Raw genomic sequence first — 25,560 nt, 5'->3', positions numbered from 1 at the left:
AACTGATGTTTCTCTAACATCCCGGATTTAATTAATTTATTTATTTATTTATTTTTATTTATCTATTTATTTATTTTATTTTATTTTTTTTGAGACGAAGTTCCACTCTTGTTGCCCAAGCTGGAGTGCAATGGCATGATCTCGGCTCACTGCAATCTCTGCCTCCTGGGTTCAAGAGATTCTCCTGCCTCAGCCTCTCAATTAGCTGAGATTATAGGCATGCACTACCATGCCCAGCTAATTTTTTTTTTTTTTAGTAAAGACGGAATTTCTCCATGTTGATCAAGCTGGTCTCGAACTCCTAACCTCAGGTGATCTGCCCACCTTGGCCTCCCAAAGTGCTGGGATTACAGGCATGAGTCACCACGCCTGGCCTAACATCACTAACTTTTGAATCACAATTTAAATCTGACAAAACCAAGAGAACTATTTTTTTTAATTATGTTTTATGTTCACTGACAAGTAGACGTCACTTTTTTTTAGTTATGTATCTATGATCATCACCAATCTTTGTGTACAAAACAGTTTCTATCGCTGGATCTCATTATATAATAAGAGGAAGGATAACTTTGTTCTAAATGTAGGTGTAAAGAACACTTATGACTTGTAATTGATTAAGCTATCATGAAAATAAAGTATTTTACTACTGTGCGATCTTATGAAGGCTGAATTAAAAATAATTCATTGGTAATGTATTTCTTCATGATTATATGGCAAACATTTTCTGTGGTGAGTGTGTGCCCAAAATAAATGACAAAAAAAGAAGGATAAATAATCATGGAAAAACAGCACATCTCTGTTAATATAGACTCTGAAAAAAAGGTTATGCTAAATCATAGCCTGACATATCTAACTTGCGTTCTCTGTTATTTAAGTAAACAATTGCCTCTAGCAGATGCATATAAAGATAAAATTACAGCTTATAAATACTCATTTCTCTTTTACAAAATGAATGGAGAGGCATATCAAGATCAGTAAAATGATTAATAGACAAATTTAGAGGCTACTTATTTGAATTAATATGTAAGTCACTAAATTCATTTTTACGTAATTCATTTTACATTTACTAAATTCATTTTACATTTTACATGACACATAATTTTACCTAGTCTGAAAATTGACTTGCTCATATCTTTTTCATTAAAATAGCTAAGTCATAAGTGCAGAGAGAAAAAATATATCTGTTTGTCATACATACCTCCCAGAAAAAAATAAGCTATATGAAATTAAAATAATAAGTCCAAATATAGAAAAGCTAACAAGAAATACTAGAGAAAACTTTAACCCATTACGAACTTCGTTTAATTTGAAGAAGGTAGACAAAAGTGTCTTTCTTCACTCAACTTTGTTGATCATGGAAGTCCATCATGGGGAGGGCAGGGGTAGAAAAAATTGATCAAAATGTTTTACATAATATTTTAAGGTACATATTTTCACTTATTAAGAAAATAGATTTTTAATAATTTAGAAGCATTATAGATTTATATATGTAGAAAATATTACAAATGTATTTTTTCAACTTTTAAGTTCAGGGGTACATGTGCAGAATGTGGAGGTTTGTTACATAGGTAAGCAAGTGCCATGGTAGTTTGCTGCACAGATCATTCTATCACCTAGGTATTAAGCCTAGCATCCATTGGCTATTCTTCCTGATGCTCTCCCTCTGCCCTGACCCCCAGCAGGCTCCAGTGTTTATTGTTCCCTGCCGTGCGTCCATGTGTTCTCATCAATCAGTTCCCATTTATGAGTGAGAATATGTGGTGTTGGCTTTCTGTTCCTGTGTTAGTTTTCTGAAGATAACTGCTTCCAACTCCCTTTATGTCCCTGCAAAGGACAAGATCTCTTTCCTTTTTTATGGCTGCATAGTACTCCATGGTGTATATGTATCACATTTTCTTTATCCACTCTATCATTGATGGGCATTTAGGTTTATTCCCTGTCTTTGCTATTATGAACAGGGTTGCAATTATTTATATTCTTTTGGGTATATACCCACTAATGGGATTGCTGGGTCAAATGGTGTTTCTGGTTCTAGGTCTTTGAGGAATTGCTACACTGTCTTCCACAATGGCTGAACTAATTTACATTCCCACCAACAGTGTACAAGCATTTCTATTTCTCCCAGCCTTACCAGCATCTGTTGTTTCTTGACTTTTTAATAATCACTATTCTGACTGGCACGAGATGGTAGCTCATTGTGGTTTGATTTGCATTTCTCTAATAATCAGTGATGTTGAGCTTTTTTTCATGTATTTGTTGCCCACATGTATGTCTTCTTTTGAGAAGTGTCTGTTTTTGTCCTTCGCCCACTTTTTGATGGGGTTGTTTGTTTTATTCTTGTAAATTTGCTTAAGTTCTTTACAGACTCTGGATATTAGACCTTTGTCAGATGAGTAGGTTGTAAACATTTTCTCCCATTCTGTAGGTTGTCTGTTCACTCCGATGATAGTTCCTTTTGTTGTGCAGAAGCTCTTTAGTTTAATTAGATCCCATTTGTCAATTTGGGCTTCTGCTGCAATTGCTTTTGGCATTTGCCTCATGAAATCATTGCCCATGCCTATGTCTTGAATGGTATTGCCTAGATTTTCTTCTAGTGTTTTTATAGTGTTGGGTTTCACATTTAAGTCTTTACTCCATCTTGAGTTAATTTTTGTATGTGGTGTAAGGAAGGGATCCAATTTCAATTTTCTGCATGTGGCCAGCCAGTTATCCCAGCATCACTTATTAAAAAAGGACTCCTTTCCCTATTGCTAATGTCAGGTTTGTCAAAGATCAGATGGTTGTAGGTGTGCAGTCTTATTTCTGAGTTCTCTATTCCTTTCCATTAGTCTATATGTCTGTTCTTGTACTAGCACCATGCTGTACCATACTGTAGCCCTGCAGTGTACTTTGAAGTCAGGTAGCATGATGCCTCCAGTTTTGTTCTTTTTTCTTAGGATTGTCTTGGCTATTCATGCTCTATTTTGGTTCCATACAATTTTAAGGTAGGTTTTTTTTTTTTTTTTCCCAATTCTGTGAAGAATATCAATGGTAGTTTAATGGGAATAGCATTGAATCTGTACATTACTTTGGGAAGTATGGTCATTTTCACAATATTGATTCTTCCTATCCATGAGCATGGACTGTTTTTTCCATTTGTTTGTTTCCTCATTGATTTCTTTGAGCAGTGAGTGGTCTGTCACTTCTCTTGTTAGCTGTATTCCTAGGTATTTTATTCTTTTTGTAGCAATTGTGAATGGGATTTCATTCATGATTTGGCTCTCTGTTTGCCTGCTGCTAGTGTATAAAAATGCTAGCGATTTTGCCAACTGATTTTTGTATCCTGAGACTTTGCTGAAGTTGCTTATCAGCTCAAGAAGCTTTTGGGCTGAGACAATGGGGTTTTCTAGATATAGGATCATATCATCTGCAAACAAAGATATTTTGACCTCCTCTCTTCCTATTTGAATACACTTTATTTCTTTCTCTTGCCTGATTTCCCTGGCCAGCATGTGCAATACTCTGTTGAATAGGAGTAGTGAGAGAGGACATCCTTATCATGTGCCGATTTTCAAGGGGAATGCTTCCAGCTTTTGCCCATTTGGTATGATATTGGCTATGGGTTTTGCATATGAGGCTCTTATTATTTTGAAGTATGTTCTTTCAATACCCAATTTATTGAGAGTTTTTAACATGAAGGATGTTGAATTGTATTGAAGGTCTTTTCTGCATCTATTGAGATAATCATGTGTTTTTTTTCTTTAGTTCTGTTAATGTGATGAATCACATTTATTGATTTGCATATGTTGAACCAATCACCACTGACCTCACAGAAACACAAACAACCATCAGAGAATACTATAAACACCTTTATGCACATGAACTAGAAAGTCTGAAGCAATGGATAAATTCCTGGACACCTACACCCTCCCAAGACTGAACCAGGAAGAAACTGAATCCCTAAACAGGCCAATAATGAGTTCTGAAATTGAGGCAGTAATAAATAGTCTATCAACCAAAAAAGCCCAAGACCAGATGGATGCACAGCTGAATTCTACCAGAGGAATGAAGAGCTGATACCATTCTTATGGAAACTACTTCAAAAAAATAAAAAGGGGGACTCATTCTACGAGGCCAGCATCATCCTAATACCAAAACCTGGCAGAAACACAAAAAGAAAAGAAAATTCAGGCCAATATCCTTGATTAACATTGATGCAAAAATCTTCAATACAATATGGGCAAACTGAATTCAACAACACATAAAACACCTTGTCCACCTCGATCAAACTGGCAACAAATGTTTCTTTAGAAACTTCAGTATATCAAACTTGTATATGCTCATGTCAGCTCATACAGTAAATGAAAACCGCTATATTGTATAGTAAACACTTTATAATTCATCTTTTTTTATATATTTTAAGTGGGCCTCTCAGGCCAAATGAATATGGTTAACTGAACTGGCTAAGTTAAATCTATTGCATTTTTTTATTGAAAATTTCTGCAGATAATAGATTCACATGAGAGAGGCACTGTATGCTCTACCCAGTTTTCCCTTTGGGAACATTGTGTGAACTATAGAATCATAACCAGGATACTGACATTGATGCAATTCCCCAATCTCACTTAGATTTTGCCAGTTTTACAAGTACTCATCTATGCACACACATGTGTGCGTGTGTACTTCTAATCAATTTTATTTCATGTATAGGTTCATGGAGTTACCACTTGACTCAAGATACTGAATACAGTCATGTACTGCTTAACTTTTCAGTCAACGACAGGCTGCACATACAACAGTGGTCTCGTCACGTTATAATACCATAGTTTTACTGTACCTTTTCTATGTTTAGCTATGTTTAGATACACAAATACCATTGTGCTACAGTTGTGCTACAGTTGCCCACAGGATTCAGTAGAGTCACATGCTGTACAGGTGTGTAACCTGGGAGCAGTGGGTCATACCATATAGCCTAGGTGCACAATAGGCTGCATCTAGGTTTGTATAAGTGTGTAAGTTTGTATTGTGATATTTGCACAATAACAAAGTCACATAAGAATGCATTTCTCGGAACGTAGCTCTGCCATTAAGCCATGCATGACTACAGTTTCATCTCCACAAAGCTCCCTCGTGTTGCCCTTTTATATTCACATTCAACCCCTTCACGGTTTTCCTCCAAATCCCACCCCCACCTTCATTCCCACCCACACCTTCATCTCTAACCCGTAGGAAATGTGAATCTATGTCCATTTATAGAATTATTTCATTTCAACCATGTTCTATAAATAACACATTATTCAGCCTTTTGGGATTAGTTTCTTTTTTCACTCAGCATAATTCCCTAGAGATCCGTCCGAATTATTGTGTGTATCAAGAGTTCACTCTTCTTATTGCTGGGTACTATTCCATGGTAGGCATGTGCCACAACTGGTTTAACCATTCACAGGCTAAAGGACATACTGGTTGTTTCTAGTTTGGGCTATTACAGTAAAGATGCTGTAAACATTTTTGAGAAGGTTTTTGAGTGAAAAGATTTTATTTTTCTGGGATAAATGGCCAAGAGTGAAATTTCTGGTTCATATTATAATTGCGTGGTTAGTTTTATTAGAAACTGCCAACCTGTTTTCCAGAGTGTCTGTGCCATTTTACATTACCCACCAGCAATGTATGATGATCCAGATCTCCATGGCCTCACCAGCATTTGATATTAACACTTTTTTGTTCTTATTTTAGCCATTCTGATAGGTGCATGATGATACGTCCCTGAGAGCTCTTTATGAGAGATTCTTTTTGTCATACGTATTGAGGTGAAATTCACATGACATAAAAGGAAACAGCTGGGCACGGTGGCTCATGCCGGTAATCCCAATACTTTGGGAGGCCGAAGTGGGTGGATCACCTGCGGTCAGGAGTTTGAGGCCAGCCTGGCCAACATGGCAAAACCCTGTCTCTACTAAAAATACAAAAATTAGCAGGGCGTGGTGGCGGGCACTTGTAATCTCAGCTACTTGGGAGGCTGAGGCAGGAGAATCACTTGAACCCCAGAGGCAGAGCAGAGATCCCACCAGTGCACTCCAGACTTGGGGGACAGAGTAAAACCCCATCTAAAGAAAAAAAAAAGTAACCATTTAAAAGTTAACAATTCAATAGCATTCAGTACATTCAAGTGTTGTGCAATAATGAATGCTACTTCAAAAAAAATTGCCATCATTCCAAAGGAAAAGTCCTTACAGTTTACTGCTTTACAGTTTCTCTCAATTTTTAACTGGGTTTAATTGGATTTTAGTTTGCCAGCTCTGATTGGATTTTTTGTTTTTTTCATTGTTGAATTTGAAATTTTTCATATAGTCTAGATACTAGTTCTTTGTCAGGTATTGAGTTGGCAATATTTGCTCCCAGTATGCCTTTTCTCTTTTCATCCTTTTCACAAAGTCTTTCCAAGAACAAAAGTTTTTACATTTAATGAGGTCCAGATTACTTATATTTCCTTTTATGTATCATGCTTTTGGTATCAAGTCTAAAAATCCTTTGCCCGGACTTAGATCTCAAAGATTTTTTTCCTGTGTGTGTGTGTGTTTTTTTTCCCCTAGAAATTTCATAATTTGTGTTTTATATCTAAGTCCATGATACATTTTGAATTAATTTTTGTACAAGCTATGAGGATTAGGTTGACATTCAGTTTTTCACCAATGAATGTCCAACTGCTTGGCATTATTTGTTGAATAGGCTGTCTTTACTTCCTTAAAGTGCTTTTGTACTTTCGTCAACAATCAGCTGAACATACTTATGCTGGTCAATTTCTGGGTTCTCCATTGTGTTTTATTGATCTGTATGTCTATCTCTCCACCAGTACTACACTATCTTGACTGCTGTAGCTTTTGTGGAGTAAGTCTTAAAATCAGAGTAATGCCTCCCACTTCATTTTTCTTGGAATGATTATTGTAGCTCAAGGTCATTGGGATTATTTTAGGGCCTATACCTTTCTATATAAATTTTAGAAAAAGCATGTCTGTGTCTACAAAATCCTTGCTGAAATTTTGCTGGGAATAACATTAAAACTGTAAATCAGTTTGGGAGAGAATAGACATCTTTCTTATGAGACTTCCAATCCTTGAGTGCAGGAATTCTTGCTATTATTTAGATCTTTTAAAAATTCCTTTCTTCAGTGTTCTGTGGTTTTCAGCATATCGATTCTATACATGTTTTTGTTTGCTTATTTTAGAGACACTCTGTTGTCAAGGCTGGAGTACAGTGACATGATCATAGCTCACTGCAGCCGCAGATTCCTGGGTTCAAGCAGTCTCCCCACTTCAGCCTCCCAAGTAACTGGGACCACAAGAATGTGCCATCACAGTGTGTGCCATTACACCCTGCTAACTGAAAAAAAAATTTTTTAATCTTTTGTAGAGACAAGGCCTCCCTGGGTTGCCCAGGCTGGTATCGAACTGCCACTTCAAGCAGTCCTCCCACCTGAGCCTCCCAAAGTGCTGAGATTACAGGCACCACTGCATCTGGCCCTATCCATATTTTAAGTGTACACTTACATATTTAATTTTCTTTGGGTGGCTAAAATGATACTGGCACTAGTCATTGTTAGTATAAAGAAATATGATTTTTGTGTGTGTTGATCTTTCATCCCAAGACTCTTCTGAACTTTCTTAGTTCTAATTCATTTATTAGTTCTATGAACGGTGTTTATAGATTTTCAGGTTTTTAAAATGTAAGCAATCTTGTCATTTTCAAAGAGAAACAGCTGAATTTATTTCTTTCCTATTTGTCTTTTACTTATTTTACTTGCCTGACTGCTTTGGCTAGAATACTTAGCATTATTTTGAATAAGAGTGGTGACAGAAGACATTTTTTACTTTGTTTAATATCTTAGGAGAAAAGTATCCAGTCTCCCAACATTATATGTGACATTAGCTGTAGGTTTTTTCTAGATGTTCTTTGTGGAGTTGAAGTAATTCTTTATTCTTATTTTGATGGAAACTTTTTATCATCAGTGAATGTTAGATTTTATTAAATACCTTTTTGTTTACAATTGCTATGATCATACGATTTTTTCTCTACCTCATTATATGGTGCTTCACATAAATTGATTTTCAAATATTGAACCAGGTTTCCAAACCTGGAATGAATCCCATTTGGTTATGGTGCTTAATTATTTCTATCCATTGTTGGATTTGGTTTGCTAAATTTTGTTGACAATTTCTGTGGCTAAATTCATGACAGATATATACATATACACACACATTTCTCGGTATTATATTTGTTAGGTTTAGGTGCCATAATACTGGCATCATAAAATGAATAGAAGAGTGTTTCCTCCTCTTCTATTTTCTTTATAATTAGTAATATTTTTTCTTTAAATATTAGTAGGACTTTCTGATAAATTCACCTGGGCCCAGAGATTTCTTTTTCAAAGTCTTTAATTATAATTTCAATGGCATTAATGGTTATAGAACTATTTAAATATTTTATGTTGACTAGGTTTTGAGTTTGTGGTTCTCAAGGAATTAGTCCATTTCTTTGAAGCTGGAATTTATAAACATAAAGCTGTTCATAGTATTTCCTTATTATCCTTTATCATGCCTACAGTGTGTTTCCTGGTGGGAGAAGGGAGCCTCAGGCCATGAAGATGTTTCCTGGCTTAGCACCTAAGGGGGTGGTCCTCCCTGATTATTTGGGGTGGACCAAACTTTCTGAGTTGGGCATCTCTGCCGCAGGATCCTCCTGTTTATGCCACCTCCTCAGTCCCTCCCCACTCTGCTCCATAATCTCTGGGCTGAGCAAGTGGGTCTCAGGCCTGAAGATCAAAGAGGCATCCTGGGCCAGGACACTTGTTGTGACTGGGTCCCATGCTGGTCCCTCACCCACCTCTGCTCAGGTGCTCCACCTCAGCATCTCTTGGCATGGAGAGGAGCATCATGTATATAGGGATGGAGAATATGGACTTTCCTAGTCACTTGGTGTTAGCAAATCTCCTGATTGATCTCCCTCACCAGTGGTGCCTGGCTCACCCGTTGTCAGGACTCCTGTTGGGTCTCCAGGAGCTTCTGCTGCTGGATTGGGGGTCTAGGTCATCTTCTGTTGGGTATGAGGACATAAAATGCCAAGCCCATGCTGTTCCCTCAGGCCTGGGGTTCCAAACCAGCTACCTTCTTCTAACTACCTTTCTGAGCTCTTCTGTGCTTGCTTCTTGAATCATTTCCAGCGTTATAGTTGTGCTTATCAGAGAGGAATCAGGAAGAGCATGCCTATGTCATTGTGTCTATTCCAGAAGTCTGTATTTGATCTTTAAAAGATCAAATTCTGTTGTTTCACTTGTAAAATTGAAATAAACAGTAATCGGACTAGACTGCTTAGCACACACACACACATAAAAAGACCATAATCATTTTTTATTTTTATTCAGCAAAATTCAGGCAGAAATATTAAAACTTTCACAATGCACTGTCTACTTAGATTTTGACCTAAAATGTTTTAAAGCCGTATAACTTTTAAATAATTTAAAGGACTTAGAAGTATGTCAAATATTTATTTCCCTTTATCCACAACATAAATCCAGGTATATACTAGGTCAAAGATGCAGCTTTCCTATTTCTCACCCATTGTGAATAATTAATATATGCAATTAACAACACCTTATCATTGCTTCTTTCTAGACCACACAACTGACATATGTGCTCTATGTGTGTGTATATACATATGTATGTATAAGTGATATACATACATATGTGTGTATGTGTGTATTGTATATATATACACATACATATATAAACATGCATGTAGATAGGAAACATATATAAAAACATATGTGTGTATATGTGTATATATATACACACACGTTTTCTTTTAGCATTTTTTCTATTTTTTGGCTCAAATTGTGTTGGTCCCCATGGGATTCATCTCTGCTAGAAATACTGTTTCTCCTACTTTTTCTTTTTGGTACATCAATATCATTAAATGAAGTGTTTAATGAGTGTTAACAACTGCACTTTTAATGAACATTATCTAATTTAATATTCACAATACGCCTATAAGGACAATGGCACTGCGATTCCCATATCAAAGAAAAAGACACCCCAATTTAGAAAGGCTATATCAATTGCCCAAGTTCAAATAGTATTGGAGTGCCAGGCTTCAAGACAAGTAAATCCTATTACAGAGTCTCTGTGATGCTACAGTAGACTGAGTTGCAGAATTTCTGTTTGCAGACTCATCTTGAGTAGCAGTTGTTTATTTGATTGCTGCTTACTTTCTTCTTCGTCTTTGCTTTTGTTCTTCTCCATTTGGCAGATTGGTAGTTGCTTCTACTTGCCCCTCCTGATCTAAAGCTAGTGCCATAGGAACAAATTTCTCTTCTAAAAATCTGAAGTTGTTCATTATCTATCCCTTCCTGGAAGGTGACAAGAACCTTATCATGATTTCTATTGAATAATCACCTGCCTCACCTCTCATGTTATTCTTTATAACTTCTCCAACTTTTTAAATGACAAAAGTTATTATTTAATAGGCAAAAGTTAATTCAATTATCTAATATGTTCTCTATATTTTTGGGAACACATTTCTTCTGACAACCACTCTACATCTTTTGAAGCATATTTTGTCTTTTTTTTTTTTTCAAAGGTGGTCTGTATTTAATGGAGGAACATTCTTGCCTATTTTCTCTTTTATCTCTACTTCTCCATAATTCCTTCATTGTTGATTTTTTTGGGGGGGGAGAAGAGCATTTTCTGGAATTCCTGTTAGACTTCCTTAGAACTTTTGAATCATTATCATATTTTTTTGGTCCTAAACACCTCGATCACATCTTCCTTTACTAATCTTTCCTCCACTTACTCTGGCTTTCTGCTGTTCCAAAAATACATGATGTATATTCCCACCAAGTCTTAAATGAAAAACATTTCTCAAAATATACCCTTGGCTCAATATCTTTTTCCCCTTGATATTGACCTACCTCGACCTATTTTTTTTTTTTCTTTTGAGGCTTTCTGGCTAATTTCCTCACCATTTTTTTTTATACTCCACATGTTCTTGTTTCATTTATTTATGTTTTTGTCACATTATTTCTTGACATGTATAACACGTTATTTCATTGTTATCCTTTATTTTAAACATACTGATTTCAAATTCATTTAAAACTTGATCTGCCACTTCTTGAAAGTCTTGAATGATTTCATTTTTTAATTGTTGATTTTTTTGTTGTTGTTGGGGGAGGTGTGTTTAACATTAGCTTTCTTGTTTCTTTTTAATTTTTGGTTTGCAGGCTTATGTTAAATTGAATTCTCTCTCTGCTCAGCCCTCCAAGTATTAGAGTCTCGGATTTTTTCATTTGTCTTCAACTAAATATCCAGGGCCCCATTTCATAATCACAGTCCTATGTTAGCAGGTTGGGGCTGCAGTTACTCCCCTTCTAGGGCTCAGTTGGAGTAGGGCACATTCTTCTGCAGGATGAATATGACTCATTGTCTCTGCCTCTCTTTGCTTTCAAACCATGTTGCATTTTGATTGTATTTTTATAGAATTTAAAAAAAAATTTTAATATTATTTTAATCCATAATCTGCTGACTTGGTAGCACCACGGAGGATGGTATCAAGCATGACATCATCATGTTATCTTGGCCTAAAATTTATTTGATTAATATTTTCATTTAATACCAGCCATGAGTCAGGGTCACTCTCCCAGGCACTGAAATATACAAATTTGCAGATTTCAGAGCATTGGAGAAGGAAGAAAAATAATGAACAAATAATACATGCTATGAATTATGAATAAAACAGAACATAGAGAATGAGAATGGAGCACTGTTTTAGTAGAGTGGTTAAAAGAGAACTCGTAGTAGCAAGACGTTTAAGTGCAGATGTGATTCGACATGAGTAGTAAGCTCAGTGGTATCTGAGAAAAGGTATTTACAAAAAGAAAATAGCAAACGCAAAATCCCTGTTCAAGGAAGAGCAAGGAGGCAGTCTCTTCATCATTCTAGATACCTCATTTAATTAACGTAGCTTCCTTTGACACAAACAACTATTTTCCTCAAAATCTCACTCAAAACTGAACTAGTAAATAAACTCGGAACATGCTTACTGCATGTCCTTGTTAAGTGGTTCTCCTGTGTTTACTCAAATTACTTTTTCAACTCAAGATTTCCTGGTTATTTTTACTCCTGTAATTACATTCATCTCTGCAGCATGTTAGAACTTTTAGGATTCCATTCTGATTTCGATTGTGTTATTTTATTTTATGTCCATATGTTATACAAATATTATGATATATCTAGTAAAGTACAATTTAGTTACTTTACTTTCTGCTGTTCCAAAAATACATGATATATATTCCCACCAAGTCTTAAATGAAAAACATTTCTTATATTTAAAACATCTTGAAATATATTGTATGTGTGTATAATTAATTACATGATAAGTATGTTAGCAAATAAGTAAAGCCTAACCTATTATTTTATTATTCAATACAACAATACATCGTATATTTTCAATTGGTTTCAGATTTGCTTTAGCATTTTTCAGATCTACCTTAGGATTTGCCTTCTAAAGAACTCCAATCTGAAAGCAATGTAGTCATATCAAAGATGTAACTCAGCATGCTATACATAGATTTTGAAGCTACAGTACCAGAATTTGAATTTACCACTTCCCAGGCAGAGACAATAATCTCTCTATCTGTATATTACAGGTAATAATAGTACAAACCTTACAGGGCTGATATGATAGCATTATTATGAAGACTAAATGAATCAATGATTTTAAGTTCTTTTAAAAATCATGACATAGCAAGTAGAATAAACATGGTTGCTTAAAAAATTAAAACCAGTTTAGTACCTGATCCAGTATTATAAATGATAATGCTTTATATTTAAGTTAGGAGATCTACGTTATTTGGAAATAAAAGTTCGGGTGTTTTGTTTTTTACTGTTTGGTTTGGTTTTGAGGATAGTGTTAAATTTGGAAACATGGCGCAAATTATTAGTTATAGCCCAGATTATTTAAATAAACAACAAAAATAATGTATAGAATATTTTCATTGTTTTTTCCTTATCTATAACATAATCTAAGAACTATGGCAATGTCTATAGAGTGAATGCAAAGCTAGTTCATTTATTTATTTATTATGATGGGTTATTTTATTGTGTGTGAAATATCCTTTAATTTCTCACACACGAATCTTTGTCCTTTTACTAAAGTCAGGCACAGTGAATATATTTAAATTGGTACCTTAAGTAAAGTATTTGTGCATAAGTTAAAGAATTTTCATTTATCTGTTCTTAGAACGTGTCACTAACAATGACATCAGCAAAGCAGAGCTGTCTGTGAGAAAGCCAGTCTGCAGGTTCCCGTAGTGGAGCCAGATGAGGCTGTAATACTCACCAGCTGGTGACCTTGCCATCATCAATTTCTCGGATTCAGTTTCTTCAGTTTTATAAGAAAAGTGTTGGTAGCCTGGAACTCCTGGGCTCAAACAATCCTCCTACCTCATCCTCCTGAGTAGCTGGGGCCACAGGCGGGAGCAACCACCAAGTCCAACTATTTTTTTTTCCTTTTTTTATTTTTTATTTTTATGGAGATGGGGCTTCACCATCTTTCCCAGGCTGCTCTCAAGATCTGGGCTCAAGCGATTCTATAGCCTTAACTCCCAAAGTGCTGGGATTATAGGAGCGAGCCACTGTGCATGGCTCATGTCTGAGTTTCCTTCCAAGTCTCAATAGAAACCATCCAGGAGAAAAGACTTACCAAACCCATTTAATTAGGTTATAAGATAAAATAAATTTTGCATCCCTAAAATTATGAATATGAACCCTATAATAATTTTGTAACTCATAATTATTGTTAAAAAGTATTAAATTATTTAATAGTTACATATTTTATGGTAGCAAATATGTTCTAAAATTAATTCTAGAACAAGGATGATATTTGGCTCTGAGAATAAAAGATAGGTTTTCGCATCTGGTTTTGAGTTTAGCCTAAGAAACGTTAAACCGCAAGGGCTTATGAGGAAAAAAAATGGATCTGCGGTAAAACAAAAAACTGGTCATATAATTTATGTAGGTCATGATAAACCCTGAATAAAAAGCAACACAGATGATGATAACTTATAAAATATTTAACAATGGAATTGGGGATTGTTTTGCTTCGTGTTTCTTATTTATAAATTCACGAGCATGTGATCGAATAGACACATTTTTCTGACCTAAAATCTAAAGGTGTGTTTCTTTCCTCGAGTCAAATCTGGAGTTCATTTGAACACTCTCCACAACTGCACACCTGCAGGTGTTGTCTGAAACTTGACCTCCTGTATTCATCGCCCTCGCCCTGAAGGACGAGCCCAGTTCCTGGATCAAAAGTGTTAGAAGTAACCAGGAAATTGCCTTGGATTGATTGTTTTATCTAGTGACAGTTAAATTCCAGAAAATGTAAACCCACTGGGTATAGGGAAGCATTCTGTTTCCTCTGTTAAGTCTGTATCTCTTTACTGACTGCAGATACCTTTGTCTATATTTGCTTAAATAGAGCCATCTTGAATAAGAAGAGAATTGTAAGTAAGCTACATATTTCTGGGGAAAAAAAAAAAAAGGAAAAAAATTGTACCAATCATAGGAAGGACCAATTACCCTCTGAGGTTGTGTACAAATAGCCAGTGGAAAGAGAAGGAGAAGAGAGCCAGCTTGATAATAGGAGGGTTAGTCAAAGTTTCTAAATACAGGTTGATTTTTTCCACATCAATCCTGTATCTCCTGGAACTAAAACCTCTGGCTAACTCTACTTTGTGTTAATAAAACTACTCTAATTAGGCCCTGAAGATTGAGGGCTGCCTAGAGCTATAGTGTTCAGCTCCAGATTGCTTCCTAGTTTGCAACTGAGAGGTGAGTCCACCCTGGCTAAGGAATTTGACACAGAATGTTTTAATTATATTGCCTATATTTTTGTGGGGGAAAGTATCATCACATGTAGAACAGTAGTTTGTGTTCTAGCAAAGAATTATTGTATGGTAGAATATTCTTATATTCATTACAGATTCTTGGCCTTTTTCCTGAAAAGATTCTTCTTCAATCTTTTATTTTTGTATCTGTGTATATAAATTAACCCAGAGCATATTATATTTTAAAATGTTATTGGTGTCCTTAATATTTCTTGAAATCTGAGTAGGCTTTGAACTGAATATCACATTATTTCCAGTTGCTGCTACAACATTTTCCCCAAATTTAGTGGTTTTAAAGGAACACAAATTTATCCTCTTACAGTTAAGTCTAAAATGAGCCTCACTGGGATAAAATCAATTTATCTATATTCCTTCTAACGTCTATAGGAGAGAAGTCATTTCCTTGCCATTTTCAGCTTCTAGAAGTACCTACATTCTGTTGACACTGGGTCCCCTTTGTTAACTGTAAAAAAGAATGAGAAATTTAGAAAAGGAGAGAGGGAGATCATATTTCTTATAAAGTGTTACAGTCTGCAAGGTGGCTATCAAACAGTCTGGAAATTGCAGCCCCTGGCCAAGACCAAAGATAGGCACTTCAAAGGAGGAGGGGTTGGGGCAGGAGCTTTATGCCAAACAAGTTGACTAAACAGACATATTCAACAGGTTACAGGAGGAGCTATGAATATTCATGAAGGGGCAGTCCTGGCACATGTGTACTGAGAAAACATGCATAGAAGAAAGGACCCATGTGCACTTTGGGGTGGAGACTTCATATTTAAATGCATTACAGTTAGGCCCTGCACATCCAAAGGTCTTTTCAGGACACAAAGGTAAGCAAGTGTGCAGCCTCCGTAAACCAGTCAGAACCAGTTCATGGTTGGTGGTTTTCTTATCAGGAGGAAGTTACTGAGATCAGTCTTCTGTCCAATCAAAGCTGCATTTATGGCTGGCAGAACAGGCAGTCAGTCAGCGTCTGTGAACTGGATGAGTTGTAATAGTTTTAATGTTGCTTATTTCCAGGCTGGTGCTTGTTTAGCTGCTAGAGAAAAGGAAAAGCCTTGTGGCAGTTAGGACATGGTTTATTCCTTAAGTGTAGGGGTGTGAACCTAACCCGTGCTTGGCAAGGCCTTAATTTGGTATTTTATTGCCACAAAGAGTCCATTCCGTCTATCTTATGATCTCTATTTTAACATTAATGCTGGTCAGCTGTTGTGTCTAAACTACAGAAGGGAGAGGTTATAATGAGGCATGTCTGACCTCCTGTCTCATCACAGGGAGGAACTAAGATTTTAAGGTTTTTTTCTGGAGTTTACTTGGCGAAGTGGGGTTCTTTTCAGGGGTGGAGTTAGGATTTTACTTTTAATTTACACCTTCTGTACTAGTTTGTTTTCACGCTGCTGATAAAGACATACCAGAAACTGGGTAATTTATAAAGAAAAAGAGATTTAATGGACTCACAGTTCCACATGCTTAGGGAGGCATCACAATCATGGCAGAAGGCGAAAGGCATGTCTTACATGGTGGCAGACAAGAGAGAATGAGAGCCACGCAAAAGGAAAACCCCTTAGAAAATCATCCAGATCTCATGAGACTTATTCACTTCCACAAGAACAGTATGGGGAAAAGTGCCCCCATGATTCAATTCTCTCCCACCAGGTCCCTCCCACAATTCAAGATGAGATGTGGGTGGGGACACAGCTAAACCATATCACCTTCCATGTACAAAACCAGAAATGCCCAGTCAAGTCTTTCTGAGGCTGCATCAATCTGACATTGACTCTTCTGCTTCCCTCGTCTCCTTGTAAGGACTCTCCTGATTATGTTGGGCCCACCCAGATAATACAGGATAATCTCCCATCAGCTGATTGGCAACCTGAATTGCATCTGCAACCTTAATTCTCCTTTGCCATGTAAAGTAACCTATGCACAAGTTCTAGGGATTAGGATATGGACATTTTTGGTTACCACAGATGTCTTGTTTGGAATTCTCTCTTAAATAATCAAAGACCTAAATACTGAAATGGTGGTTGATATAACAGAGGTATTTATATTTCCCACATAACAATTCGTCTGGGATGTGCAATCTGGCTTGCATTCCCTGTGGTTATCAACCTCCCAGGCACTGTTATCCTTCTACTTCACCATTGGAAGTGTGTGATTTTCACCTCTATCCAACGTGCCCACATTCTCAGCAGGAAGAAAAGGCAAGCAGAAAGGACAAAGAATCATGCCTTTTAACATTTTCTTTTCCTGGCAACCCTGACTTCTCGCACTTTGTGGCTACAGCCAGCTCCGAGAGATATGTACTTTTGTGTGGGCACACTGTCACCCAGAGCGGAAGTCAGCACTCTGTGGGAAAGACAGAAAGGATGTTGTGTGGGCAAACGAGAGCATCTGCTTCTACATTTACAGACACGTGACAGAAAATCTCCTTGAGGGCTTTTGGAAAGCAAGGTATCTTGTAATATAATATGCCTATCAAATAGCATCAACTACATATACAAAGAAATACCAAAAAAACCCTGTTATTTTTATACTTTATATACTCACTATATGAAATGTAAATTCTTTTTTTAAGCAGTAAATAGTTCTCTAAACATGTGGTCCATATCTTCTGCTCCAGTGATTCCCAAAATAATAGTGTATGTGAAAATCACTTGGGAACATAATTGAAATTTTCAATTCCCAAATCTCCACCAAAGATTCTGTTTCAAAAGGTCTCAGAGGGCTCTGCATTGTAGCAAGCACCCTGGGTGTTTCTGATGCAGGTGGTCTGCAAACTCTGCTTTGATCGTGTTTAAAAAAAAAAAAAAAAACCCAAGTGAGCACACCTGCACTCAATTTAACACGCGCGCATGGAGTACCTGCTATAGCATCGTGCTAGATACCGTGAGGGGTAGAAATAAAGTAACAGAAGACCTGATCCCTGTTCTTCAGGAAGTTTTCAAAAAAAAAAATGAAGTTTCCAGCTTCAGCTTCTATTGAAACAGTGCCTGGATCCACTCCAACTATTGCAGGGTGAGACCTGTGGGAAAAGCAAACAGGAGAATGTGCTCATTTTCCTTCCTAGCATCTATCATGATTAGTTCTTACATATTTGTGTGATTATTTAAGTCTTTGCCACTAGAATCTTAGCACCCCATGAGGAGATAACAGTTTCCCACTATTGTATTTCTTGTAAGTAGCAAAATGCTTTACTCTCTGTAAAAAATATGTGATAAATATCTGTCAAATGAACATAGTGTTGTGCTTGTTCAGAATAAAGTTAAAATACATTAATGAGGAAGAATAAGACGGCCTACATAGCGGAGGAGAGAGTTCAACTGGCTCTAGAAGGTCTCGGGAAGGAGAAATGGAGGAAAGAGCTTTCCAGATTGAGGGAGGAATATGATCAAAGGTGTGGATAACATGAAAGTATGTGATCAATTAGGAAACCTGGAATAACATTGTCTTCAGCAATGTTGGAAGTTTCCTTACTGTTTCTGCCATGTGACATGGTTTAGAGGTAATTATTCAGTTCCAATCGCTATTTGCTTGAATTTAATAGTAAGATGTCTGTGTTTTTATAGACCTTATATAACTTCAAAGGTGTTTAATCTATTAGTTCATTTTTTCTATATAATAATCTTGCAAACTCAGTAGACTAGATATGATAATGGTTGTTCTACATATTAAAACATACACACACACACACACACACACACACACACAGAAACCCAGACACCAAAAATGGAAGAGTCACTTTGTGGCAGAATTTCTGATTGCTAATCAGTGTTCAGACACCTTCCTTTTACATTTCTGAAATATGTTCTTCATACAGTATTTCAGCATTTATTAATAATTTCTTAAGGGTCTACTTGTGTGTTAAATAGTGTGGGTGGTAAATTACCTGAGATCTTTGATTTTTATGTTACTGTAAGTCAAAAGTAAGCTTAATATAAACTTTTTTTATATTCTCACTGAAAATTAGGAAGTTGAGTTAGGACACAAAAATAAAACATCTGTCTTTTTTATAACTACATATAGTTATATGATATATTGTGTGTGTGTGTGTGTGTGTGTGTATATATATATATATGTATCTTTCAATTCTCTTCTTCTTTTCTGTCCTATCTCTTCTTTGACATGAAAGGCACACTGAAAAATTAGCCAATTTAATGGATAGTGGAAATGATAAAAAGAAAGGGGCATATGATCTAATAAAGAAAATTAAAGATAATATGTATGGCTAAGAGATATGGTGACAAATGAGAAGATATTATAACTATATATAAATACTTGCAATAGTATGTTATAAAAGAGAAGGAAGATTTATTTTAGCTAGCTAAGGTCTTAGAACAAGGAATAATGATCTGAAGTTTTAAAAAGATAAAAATTTAAGTATAATGAAAAATGTTTCTGTCAGTGAGAACAATTAGAAAGAATATTCTTCCCTGTAGACACGAGCACTAGAGATGATCAAAAACAGACAAGATAAAACCTTTGGGGACTTAATAGATAGAAAAGCCACTTTATAATGTCCTCTTTCCTGGTCTGGTTAAGGCTTTCTTCTATCATATATTGTTAATCACTTGAAAAAGAAATTAATGATCCATGAAATGGGAATACTTATTTCAATAGGTAGGTTGTTCCTCAGAGTTTCAAAAGATCTGTGGTTGAGGCCAAAACTCCCATTACCTTCCCGGGTCCTATATTTCTAAGTTAACTTCTCTATCCTACCAAAGTATCTTTTCTGTTCTCTTTTTTAAAATGAGAATGATTAATAAAGGACTATTTTATAAAAGCAGGCAAGTGTAAAGGTTTCTTTTATTTCACCTTATAGTATTTTTTCCTACCTGTCTACCTATCTATCAATCATCTATCAACCTATCTTACTAAATATTTCAATTACTTATCCAGGTTGACTAAGGTACATACTATATACTAAGCCACATACATACCATGATGTATCATGGAATATAGGTACAAGTTAACAATATATATATTTTTCATATTGCTTAGTTTAAGATCTCCATAGAATATTATCATGGTCAATATGTGGAGCGGTCCTGATCAAATTAAATGTTTAGCAAATTCTCTGGGTTGAGTCTGTATATACATAAACACACAGACGTACACACACTCACATGACCATACATGTGCATATCTATCATCTTTCTGTTTTATATAATTTCTTTTACTTTCATCATCTTTTTTATATTGTATATCATGTATGATAATCCTAGAGCAAAAGAATAGTAAGTATTAAATCAGTGCCTTCAGTGTTTTCTCAAAAATAACTAACAATAGTGTATAGGTGGAATAATGAATGACTCAAGGCTAAGAATTCAACTTCCTGTAGTAATCCAATGTAAGTAAATGAGAAAAGTCACAATAAGAATGTTAGCAATGGAAACGGTGCAAACAGGAGAATCTGAGATTTATTTCAAAGGCAGATGTCATGGAATAATGAGATTGGTCATTTATATGAGATTTGCAACAAGAAGAGTCAAAGAGAGCTCCAAGTTTTCTAGGCTTGTTAACTGTTTGGAATAACTAGGAGTGTATGGGAATGGGAAAGTGAGTGGGGAGATGAATTTATCTGTTTTGGTATTTGGATATTTTCTTTATTGTATTTAAGTTTAGGGACTTGGATGTAACCATTCAAAATAATACTTAAACATTTATTTGGTTTTTGTCTCTGTGTAAGCAGAGCTTAGCCAGGTGTGGTGGCATGTGCCTGTGGTCCCAGCTACTCAGGAGGCTGGGGCAAGAGAATCACTTGAACCCAGGAGGCAGAGGTTGCAGTGAGCCAAGATCGTGCCACTGCACTCCAGCCTGGGTGACAGAGCAAGACTCTATCTCAAAAAAAGAAAAAAAAGAATATACTATAATAAATCTCAACATCTTTCTAGGCTCGTTACTGATGATCCCAAAGGAGGTAACCATTCCATACTCTTTTGGGTTGTATCAAAGGTTCACACACACACACACACACACTCACACACACATGCAGAGGTACACACACATATACATATTATATATGTGGTTATATATGAGATATATATTTATATACTCTCTCTCATAGGAAGATAATAAAAATGCTACCATACCAAAGAAGAGCTTACACTTAAAATTGCCTGTGCTGCTCCTAAAATTCCACTGTTCTCAGCAAACTGCTAGTTACTATCAGTATTTTAATAACCCTAAATCCTTCAATTTCAGAATTTTAGGGCTCTAAATTACTTTACAAATCCATGGTTCAAACAGCCCTTACGGACTCTGGTAGTCGAGGAAATAGATGGTTTCAATCTGTTTTAGTACTCAGAGGATTCAATTCCGAATATCTGTGTATCTGCGACTTCTCCAGTGTGTTACTCCTGCTCCCTTTAGGCATCGCATCTTTAGTCTTTAATTAGGCACTTACATCTCCGGCTTAGCCTGCCTTCTGTTCATCCTAAACTCCCAGAGAGGAATAATTGTGTTGTCTTCTTAGCAAGTTTTAACCATCTTCTCTTTCTTCTTCTCTTTTCCTCTGTCTTCATTTTTCTCTAATTAAAACCAAAATGAAAAAGGGAAAATGAAAGGCAACGGAAATTCATCTTTTCCATAAAGTAAGCGTGGTCAAACTCTGCACCTGTCTCTGCCTTCCACAAGGTTTACAATTGACCCTCATTATTATTGTGTTTGGAAATTGCCAGGCTATTATTTTTATTTTATAAAATTTTGTTCAATCTCCTTTTGTTCATTTTTGTTTTCTTAATTTTTTAACGTAATAATTTTTGTATAATCCTAACCTTTCAGATACATTCCTTTCTTTAAATATTTTAAATAATTTTTAATTTTTTAACAATTAGAAATAAATCTAGAACCAGCATTATGCAACATATTAATAGACAAAGAAATAAATGTTTCTTTGTTTATTATGTTTAATTTATATGTTTAATTTCAACATATAAATTGAAGTAACCACAAATATACTCAGGAGTATCATGTTTGACAAATAAATTGATACGTGGTGTATGAAAAGTATCACAAGTGTTACTTATTTGAATAATCTGCCATTATATTCTTCAAAGCACCAATAAAATAACTTCTATTTTATAAGTTGACCACCATGAATATACTATAAACTATTCAATATTTGGTATAATATTAAACACTGTGCTAAATAAGAAGATATGTATACATGCACACACACAGTTCTGTATATATTAGTGCACTATTATTACACATTTCAGTTCCAAAGGATTAAGTATCTACCTAGCTTCCTGTATTTAAGAACAACAACAAAAAAAAAATACTGTCATTCATAGCGTTATCTTAATACACCCTGGAAAATCTGATAGAAGCTAAATTCATGAACATTTTGTGATAACTACTACATTTATGAGAAGAATGTGTTAAGAAATAAAAGAATCATATACTGATAAAAAAGAAACAAATGTCAGTCACCGAATATATTTAATAAGAAAGCACAAATATTATTTATGCAATAGTCATATGTAACCCTTGTTTGTTTTCCTTGAAAGGAAAATATCCCACAATTCTTGCAGGTAGCACTGCTCATAGGGGTTTCAAGTATTTCCTTTGATTAGATATGGTAATATTTTCTCAGCTTTCTCTTTGAGAAATTCTGAAAATAACTTTTAAGCTGAAAGGTAATTTATGAGAATCCATTATCTCTTTTCTCTTTTCATTAAGTTTTTGATTTGAAGAAGACCTATTAATAAGATAATATCCTTTATAAAAGAGACCTTTTCTGGGGTGAAATGATTGAAGAAATTTGGCATAACTCAGGTCTATATCTTTCTGATATTGCTTTAGCTATTGTAGAACTCTATACCTCAAAGCCCTGTGGCATTTTAGCCAAGAAGTTTTGTTTTGTTTTGTTTATGATTTTATTTTTCTTTCCAGGGCATAGATTAATGACTAAAGGTATTCTAAAATCATCCTTTCACATTTATTTCTTTTAAAATTTTATTTGAATATATTATTTGTAGCTTGTATGGTGGTAATTGACTATATAAATAAAACTATCCGATGCTAATGTATAATATGTATCTTTTTCAATATATGTAAAAATTATTTTACCTTTGGATACATGATAGTATTTGTTAATAACTTTTCTGAAATTTTAAGTTTCATTGTGGAGATTGTTTCCTCAAGCCATAAAGAAATTTGTATTGCTATAATAGACACAGTAAAATGTTTTTTACACATTTTCAGAATTTCATTTATGGTTAAATCATATTGAATGCTATTTAATAAAATATTTAACAAAACCAAACAAAATAAGGCATAGACATACTCTTTCATTTACAGAGAAACAAAGTAAAAGAAAAATTAAAGCAAATAATGTCTGCTTAATCTCTTAAATATTTAAATTTATAAAAAACTATAAAAAGGCATTCGACATTTTTTAATACTACCTAGTGTTCTAATCATAGGTGCAACAAAATGTCAGAAATAATTTTATATGTGTGATATGAAAAATGAGAAACATTGGTCACATTTTTTTTAAAATCCCTAATAAATCATGAATATAAAATTAAGATAATTATAAAATAGTTTTGTATAATGAAAATAATTTTTTCAACTGTAGGATACTACATAGGGATGTGATAAAAATGAGGACTTTGAAGTTAGACCTGGGTTCAAATCTTTCTCTGACACTTTTAAGCAAGATGAATATGGGTATGTACATACATATCAAAAATTCAGTTTCTCGATTTGTAAAATGAGCAATATCATACCTCTTTTATCTAACTGGCACGAATTCTAGTCAACAGACTAGATGTTCAAACATGATTTCTCTATCCTTCTATAACAATTAATTTCTAATATTTTCTGCTAGTACTCTAGATATTAGAAACTTCAGATCAGGAATTCTTACCACATTTAATCTGCCAGGATTACATCTGGGCTCTGTAAAGCACAGAATCAGCCAGCTGTGGGAGATCAGAGCTGGTCCTGGGTGTGACTCTTCTGCAGGGTGTAGACAGTGTTCTTGAGAATCCACAGGAGCTAAAGTAAAACATCATCTCAGAAAGACAGTACACTTCCGCCAGCAGGGGTTAAATAGGAGCTCAGAATTTTTCTTTTTTTTTTTTTTTTTTTTTTTTTTTTTTGCCATAGCAAGATTCCATTCTTCCCCTCCATAAATATTTGAAGCCCTACTACCTCTCTCTGCCTTTGGACTCTAGGATTTAAGTTATTTACCCTTTATCCCTTTGTTTTAAATGAGTTCTCAGACAGACTCTGAGATGGTGAGTTGAGTGCAGCAGGGGCATTGTCATTAAGGGATGCTTTCAGGGGGTACAGCTATAACGATGTGCAAAAGGCAGGTGGGCGGAGGAGGAGCTGATCTGCAACGTGATTGCAGCTGATTCTCCAGAGAACTCTGGAGCTTGGATGGACTTTCAGAATTGGCCCAAATTGAGATTATGGAGCTGAGTTTTACTTCCCTGCGTTGGCCAGTCATTGGCCATGGACTGCAGTGGGAAAGGCCAATTTCTGCAAGTAGGGGATATGTCTAATGAGGGACACAACTGTGAATCATCAAAGACTGACACTTCTGGCAGCTGGGGGACAGGTGCCTTGGCTCTTACGATGAGATTTAGGCAGAACTCTCCAGTGTACACTATGGTATACTCCTTAATTTGATGGGCTCAGATCCAATTCTTCCTTTGTCCCACCTGGGAAGAGTTTCTCCATGATTGTGTTTGGTCTTGTTCCCTGGAAAATTTACAAGAAAAATATTGAGATATTCCTGTTTTCATTGGTCCTTTGATGAAAGGTTCATGAAGGTCACTATACCAGCCTCTCTCCCCACGGCACAATTCTCAGATCCCTTGGCTTTTCTGGAATCACACTGCTATTCTTGACGCCCTTTGAGGGCAGTGAATCTGTAGGAGGTGGTTCACTACTGTCTTCCTGATGAATGTGGGTGGTCTTCTGTGCCTGCATCATGCCCAGTGCAGGGATTTCTGCAAGCCTGCCAGATGTGTGGCTTCCGTAGACTCACACAAAAGATTGATAATAAAAGTGCTACCATACTAAAGAAGAGTCTGAAGAAGATTTGCTTTTTCCTTCTCTTCCTCCAGTGCCTGTGGTCTTTGCTTTACCTCTGCCTATGCTCTCCGCTTACGGGTTCCTCAACAAGTCTGGGGTGTGGTTTTTATGTAGTCTAGCGTCAAGAATTTGGCAGTACAAAAGTCTAAACTTTTTAACTTGAAATCCTTTTTCTTTGTCTTTTAGGTTTCCCTTGGTTGAGGCAATGAATGCTACTGAATAAATGGGTAGAAAGTGATAGAAGATAAGGGAAATGCTTTAAAAAGAGTAGACATTCTATTTCAAAAGAGTATCAGTATTATCTCACTATCCACCTAAAGAGCTATTTTTAGATTCAAATGATAAAATACATTTGAGGTGCAGGTTTTCTAGTTATAGTAACAGTAATATTTAATTTCTTCTTTAAAAGTCTAATACCATATGAAAAAATGACACTATAATAACTTTTTCCTCCACTGTGGTCATGACACATGTTAAGTTAAAAATGGATTTTAGGAAAGCAAGAAAGGAACCGTTCTTAGCAACAGACGGCATGAAGTAGTATTTTAAAGAGACTGTACATTTAAGACTAATAAAGTCAGTTAAAGTTTGTA

General features: G+C 35.5%; 1 protein-coding gene and 1 long non-coding RNA gene across 15 annotated transcripts in view; one reads left to right on the top strand and one right to left on the bottom strand.

Moving 5' to 3' along the window:
- LOC105466614 (teneurin transmembrane protein 3) overlaps positions 1 to 25,560 on the top strand; it is a 2,765,046-nt gene that overhangs the window by 265,035 nt on the left and 2,474,451 nt on the right. The window lies entirely within an intron of this gene.
- On the bottom strand, positions 17,816 to 23,920 carry LOC139362271 (uncharacterized). The gene is made up of 3 exons (XR_011620776.1): positions 23,790 to 23,920; positions 21,321 to 21,444; positions 17,816 to 17,939 (listed from the first exon to the last, which is right to left on the bottom strand). It is a non-coding gene; the product is annotated as an uncharacterized lncRNA (long non-coding RNA).

Source organism: Macaca nemestrina, chromosome 3 (genome assembly GCF_043159975.1).
Source record: "Macaca nemestrina isolate mMacNem1 chromosome 3, mMacNem.hap1, whole genome shotgun sequence".
Taxonomy (NCBI): domain Eukaryota; kingdom Metazoa; phylum Chordata; class Mammalia; order Primates; family Cercopithecidae; genus Macaca; species Macaca nemestrina.
The sequence above is the reverse complement of the archived record's forward strand: the minus strand, read 5'-3'. Positions and strand labels throughout refer to the sequence as shown.